Genomic DNA, 6,000 nt, shown 5'->3' on the forward strand with positions numbered 1-6,000 from the left:
AATCTGGTTACTAGCCATCTGGCGGCTTTGCTATTTCTGACTTTAACATATGACTGTATTGCACATTTTCTTTATATTGCCCACATGTTAAATAATTAGAGAAATTATTTCTTACTAAAATGCTAGATAATCCAATGCACAAAACTGGCTTAACGATGTAATAAAACCAAAATACTCATTTTCATTCCCTTGGTTTTATTTCCCTGCTCACTCTAGCAGCAACCACACAGACATGGAAGGGGTGGCGATCATCCATCCGTACAGGGATTTTATTTGGAGGGATACCAAGCAATAAATTATGCATAAAGAGAAAGTGAAACTTCTGCATTGCCTTTGTTTGGAATTTAAATGTAGAAAAAACCTTTAGAGGGGATTTACTTAGAAGTCTCAAAGTGGTTTGCTTAATAGGTAGCTGGGGAAACAGACTGGTTTTCACTGCTGGGTTAGACCTTCAGGACTTCCTGGAAGAGCAAACGTTCTAGAAAATTGCACATACAAAAAATCGTTGATTAGACTTCAGTGAAAACCCTGAATGGGAGATAATGAAGATATCTGCATCGCATATGGGGGGTTAACAGTGATGTTTCCATCGTTCCAACCATGGTGTTAAAGTATTATGTATATAGGCCCCGTTCTCTTTTACATATAAACAGTACAAAATGTAATTTTTTTTTTTTTTTTACCAAGCACAGGGCACTTCCCCACATAAAGAACTACTGTTCTTTCTCTGAGATTATTTTAGATTTCTAGGTTTTAAAATATCAAATGATTTTATATTTCTATCTAAATCTTGGCACATCCTATTTAAACACTAGCAGCATCTGGGATGAACATTTGTTAGAAAAATATCTGCCAATTGAGTCTTGTCATAGATGGCCCTACAAAACAAAGCTGCCATTGAGAAACACAGATTACTGAGCTGGCATCCCCGTAACAGCTGCAATTAGTCTGTTATCACAACTGGACCGTGGGCACAATGATCAGTGATTCAGCTCGGCCAAGGAGCAAGGGAGGCATCCTCTCAGGTGGAGTGATACTACCCTGAAAGGCATTTTTTTTTTTTTTTTGAGACACTTCAAGATCTCTATCATTTGCTACTGCTACCGAGTCAAAGACTTGTGAAAGACAACAACAAAAACAGACCAGTAATAACAAAGACGTTAACTGGAGACAGTAGAGCAAGCGAAATTTAATCCTGGGTCTAGATCCTGTGAAATCATTATCCTCTCAAGGTGGGGCACGAGGACTGGGACAGAGAGGAATGAGAGAATGAATGAAAAACAATAATGTGGTATTCAAGGAATATTAAAGCCAGTTTAAATACTGTACAGGTCCTATGTTTTAAATTTACTCTTTGTTATTATGCTGCAATTTGCCTATTCTATTTCATCCCATGCATAATTTAGCCTGCACATGCTGAAAATGAGTTAACTCTCCTATCTGTCTAAAGCTTCTATGATTTGAATTTTAGTTTGAGTTATCTTCCTCATTACCATTATAACCAGTGCACACAGTTTTGAGAGGGATTTGCAGCAAATAAACATAAGGCAGCAATGAAAACGCTAGCCAGGTGCAATAACTCACAAAAATGAAGACATAATGCTGTAGGACCCACTTACCAAAACCAAAAATCACTTTGAAATGACCGTAATATCCATCTTTACATCAAATTGGGTTGATTTACTAGTAACGATGCACGAATAGCCAATTGAAATTTTTTTCTTTAATTTTCAACACAAGGCAAATTTTAAGTGAATGTATTTGTCAATTTCAAATTTCCCCTATGAAGATATTTGCATAGCAGAATGATGTGTTTTTGAGGAATGCATTACTGTTTGAAGATGCAGGGAAAACAAGTAGGAAGGTAATTCACAAATGCAATACATGCACAATTAAAAATACTTCAAGGAGAAGGGAAAGAAGTAGAAGAGAGAAAAAGGATTTTAACGGAGACTTGGTTGGAGGTTTGAATGTGGATGTGGTAATTCAAGCCTATGTATGGCTAGAAGTATAAAGCTGATTTAGGGTCTTCTAAAATTTGTATCATTCAGGACTAAACTTGTGTCATTTAGGGCTCAAAGTTCACAATCAATTGAATTATTCTCAAAATTGATATCCAAAACAGCAACAGCTTCATACAGTTTGTTTCTATCCAATGTTTTGAATTCTATTCGATTACACTACTGAATTCAAGAAATAACAAATAAAACCTAGCACTTACTACATTCCAGGCTTTATTCTAAACTCTTAGACCTGCCTATGAAAGTGCTTTAAGAGAATGTTATATAAAATTGTTTAAAACTCATTTAAACCCAACCTTATGAAATAATTACCATTAGTATCCCCATTTTATAGATTAAAAAAAAAAAAAAAAAACAAGGTATGGAGAGAGATTATAACTTGTGGTGGAGCTGGATTTAAACTCCCAAGGCTGATTTATCATCACTGTGCTGAGTTTCAAGTAAACCATCTGCATTAATTTCATTAATTATAATAAAAGTGACAAGCTGGGAATTTTTTTTTCTGTTTTCAGCCCCTTGCACCTCCCCTCTCACTCCCACCCCCACCCCCAAAGAAAATTTCCTGGCCTTCTGTTGCTTTCTATCTGGTAAGTTGCAACACAAGCCAAAGCTGAAGTTGCTTAAAGCACATATATTTTTAGATGGTTTTAAATCACAAGCCCACACTGAGGGCAATATACTAGGAGGAGAGAAGAGAGGTGTGTTTCTGAGGTTAGGAAGTAAGCACAAATGGTGAGGGAGAGCAGGGAGAAAAATTCCTCAAGATTCAGAGGAGAGGAGTCTGCAGGGTCGTGAGTAGTTGGACACATGGCCTGTTCTCCCACAACCACCCCACAGGCACAGGCTGTCAAGGGAATGGGCTGCTTATGAGGCTAAGGCCCTCAGGCCCTCAGGCAGGCATGCCTGTACCCAAGGCAGCCTCAGGAACTCTGGAGTGCCTGCTTCGCTGAGACCCTGTAAGCATGGGCAAGGATCACACCAGCGTGACCAGTGCTCGCTAAAGATGGAGAAGGGGCAGCCTGTCTACCCTACTGGACCTCACAGGACCTCTCTTTGAGGGTGGGGATGGGAGGGAGGAGATGTGAGAAGGGGTTTCTGGAATCCTAGCAATGTCTGGTATTTCTATCCAACACAGTGAGCTTAGAGTTTAGAGGTGGACTTAATTTAAATTCAAGAAAATAAACTGATGTACATAACAGTGACATTTCTTACCTACTCTAATCTCGGGGCTGAAATTCATACCTACAACCTAAGTAGACCCAAGATTATGCATGATCTGTATGAATATTCAATTTAGTCTTAAAGGGTGAAGATGTAAAAAAAAGGTAGTATATATCTAAAACTTAAAAAAAAACTTGAATGTGAACTTAATCTAATATTTGCATTTATTTTTAAATGAGATGGAGGGTATGAAACACCAGTAATGGAGTCAGGTTATCAATAAGGCCCCGTTCATCTTTTAGGCCAAATCATTTTTTAGGACTTCATGTAAAGAGCTCACAGATGTTAAGAGACTGACTGAGACCCCCCGCCGACCCGATTTCAAGTTCTAGCTAAACCTTACAAGCCATGCAACTTGGAGCAAATCACCGGACCTCTCTAGGCGCCAAATTACTCATTGGTAAAATGGGACTATTAATGCCAACCTTTCAGGGTTGTTGTGAGAACAAATGTGAGATAATGTATATAAAATATCCAGTGTAGTATGGCACAGAGCAAACACTCAACAGAGGTAGCTCTTTTGAACAAAATGTGTGAAACAACTGGGCCAGAAGCTGTAGGGAGTCATGGAGCTTGGAACTGGACAGCATGCAGACCTTCTAAAGGACTGACATTTTGTTTTTAGTTAAACACTCCTAGACAAATATTTCTGGATTCTAGATTTAGCTCCTGGGTCATAAGTTTGTAATCCCTAGTGTCAACACTTGTCTACCATGTGGCATTGATTCAATGAATGGATGAAGGGGTGGGTGGGTGGATGGATGGCTCAATGAGTGGGTGGATGGGTAGATGGATGGACGGAAAACGGGGAAGGAAAAGAGGAAGGGAGGGAAGGGGGTGAGAGACAAAGGAGGGAAGGAAGATAAGAAGGAAGAAGAGACAGATGGTTGGAAGGATTGATGGATAAATGGATGCATGCATGCATAGAGGGATGGTAGATGGGTAGATGCCACATAAGTCCACTTTTGTTATTAAAAGTTATGATATATAGTAATTTTTTTTTTAGCTAGCTACCTGGCTTGCCACTGAAGCCCGATCTTTTGCCGGCAACCTAGTCTGTATACAATCACCTCCTCTAATGCTTTAGACAACTATGCTTCACCGTAACTTCAATGGAATAGACCTACATACCACTGAAGTTATTAGTGAAGCAAGAGACTACAGAGCTCTAAAACTCTAAGCTACAAAAAAATAAATAACTTCTATATTCTTTACAGTTCCAATAGAGCCTTCAGAATATACCTTCCAAATTATTATATTGTGGGCAGTGAGGATGCTCTGATCATATGATTCATCTGTATGTCTGCAGAATAACATAGTCTTTGGAAAATAAACTTCCTTTTCTCCCAGGCATTATATATGAGATTACATCAATTTGTGGCAGGACGGATTTCCTGTAGTTCTTAAAGAGCATTTAAAAACTGAATTAGTTGAAAAAATTTTAAAAATTGAGAAATTTCACGTATAAACATCCAAATGAGGTGAATAACTAGAAAAAAAAAAAGTCACAAGATCTGGCAACCCTGGACATCAGGGCCACTACATTAGATTGTGCAGGCTTGCATGGGAGGCAGAGACACAACTACCCTATAAAGTAGATGGAGCCACAAAGGATGTGCAGTGTACAACAGGTACAACCTGCCAGGCAGATATTCCTCTGAGGCAATTAAAGGCTAAGTCAAAACATTCACCGTCCCCCTTTAGATTGGGCCTGTGCTCCCCAGTGCCTCCCAGGCCCCACAGTTCCTAATTTATTTCTTGTTCCATTTGTTTATGTTTCCTGCCTGGCCCCTAAGGCATTTTAGTTTACATTCCCTGCATTACATTTCTTTCCCTTCTGGCTGGCTGACAAAGTGGTTTGGCAGAAGTAAAGACGGGTTATCCATTTTAACCTTCTAATGTCATACAGCCAATTTTTTTGTACTCAAGCACATATGACAAATAATGACAATAGTTTAAAAGAATGACTAAGGTTTTACCTACTTCTGATTATGTGACTAATAAAGGTTAAGCCCTTTAAAACTGGGTTACAAATAGGTGTAATTTTATATTACTATTGCAATAATTTCATATCATGTTTATTAGAAATATCAAGAACAGAATATAGACTATCTCTAATGCAAAATTCATCACAAAAATGCAGATATATCTTAACATTTTCAGCACACTTCAATATATTGTGACACATTTTATTTAAATTACCAGTGCTTAGTTTCTAGAACAGAAAGATAAGTATCATTTTGAATTATGAATGTGTTTATTGTTTTTCCCTAACTTGATCCTTACTTAGCTTCTTTTGCTCTGTCTTATCCACACACTAAAAGCCTTTCTAGGGAGAGATTACTGTCATAAATATCATTGCATAAATTCAATTAATGGTTAAGCTTATTTAGAAAAGTCCTTAGTCACCAGAATGTTGTTGGAGAAACTAACATAAAACCCATGTAATAAGACAGAAATGTTAGATTTCCTTAAATAATATATGGAAGAAGTTAGATTCTTGTATTTTTAGATTTTAAAGACACTCACTTTGAATGGCAATGTTTTATTCAATGAAAATAAGCGGACAAAAATAATCTTTAATTTCTTCAAAGAGATTATGGTAGCTACCCACAATCTCTTTAAACTTTAGTGTTCTGGCCATGGAAAAACTGATAGATTATTTATTGAAGATGGCATAAATCTAGGGGCATGGTAATTTTTATATAAAAGCAAAAAGATTAAATTCTGGAAATCTCCAAAAACCTATATATGTTGA

At 37.5% G+C, this 6,000-nt stretch overlaps 1 protein-coding gene across 21 annotated transcripts in view; it reads right to left on the reverse strand.

The window, feature by feature from the left end:
• The window catches only part of MBNL1 (muscleblind like splicing regulator 1), a 205,738-nt gene that overhangs the window by 10,866 nt on the left and 188,872 nt on the right, over positions 1-6,000 (reverse strand). The gene's annotated exons all lie outside the window — the stretch shown is intronic.

The sequence above is a fragment of the Callorhinus ursinus genome, unplaced genomic scaffold (genome assembly GCF_003265705.2).
Source record: "Callorhinus ursinus isolate GAN/ISIS: 27379988/994484 unplaced genomic scaffold, GSC_fseal_2.0 scaffold1, whole genome shotgun sequence".
NCBI classification, from domain to species: Eukaryota; Metazoa; Chordata; class Mammalia; order Carnivora; family Otariidae; genus Callorhinus; species Callorhinus ursinus.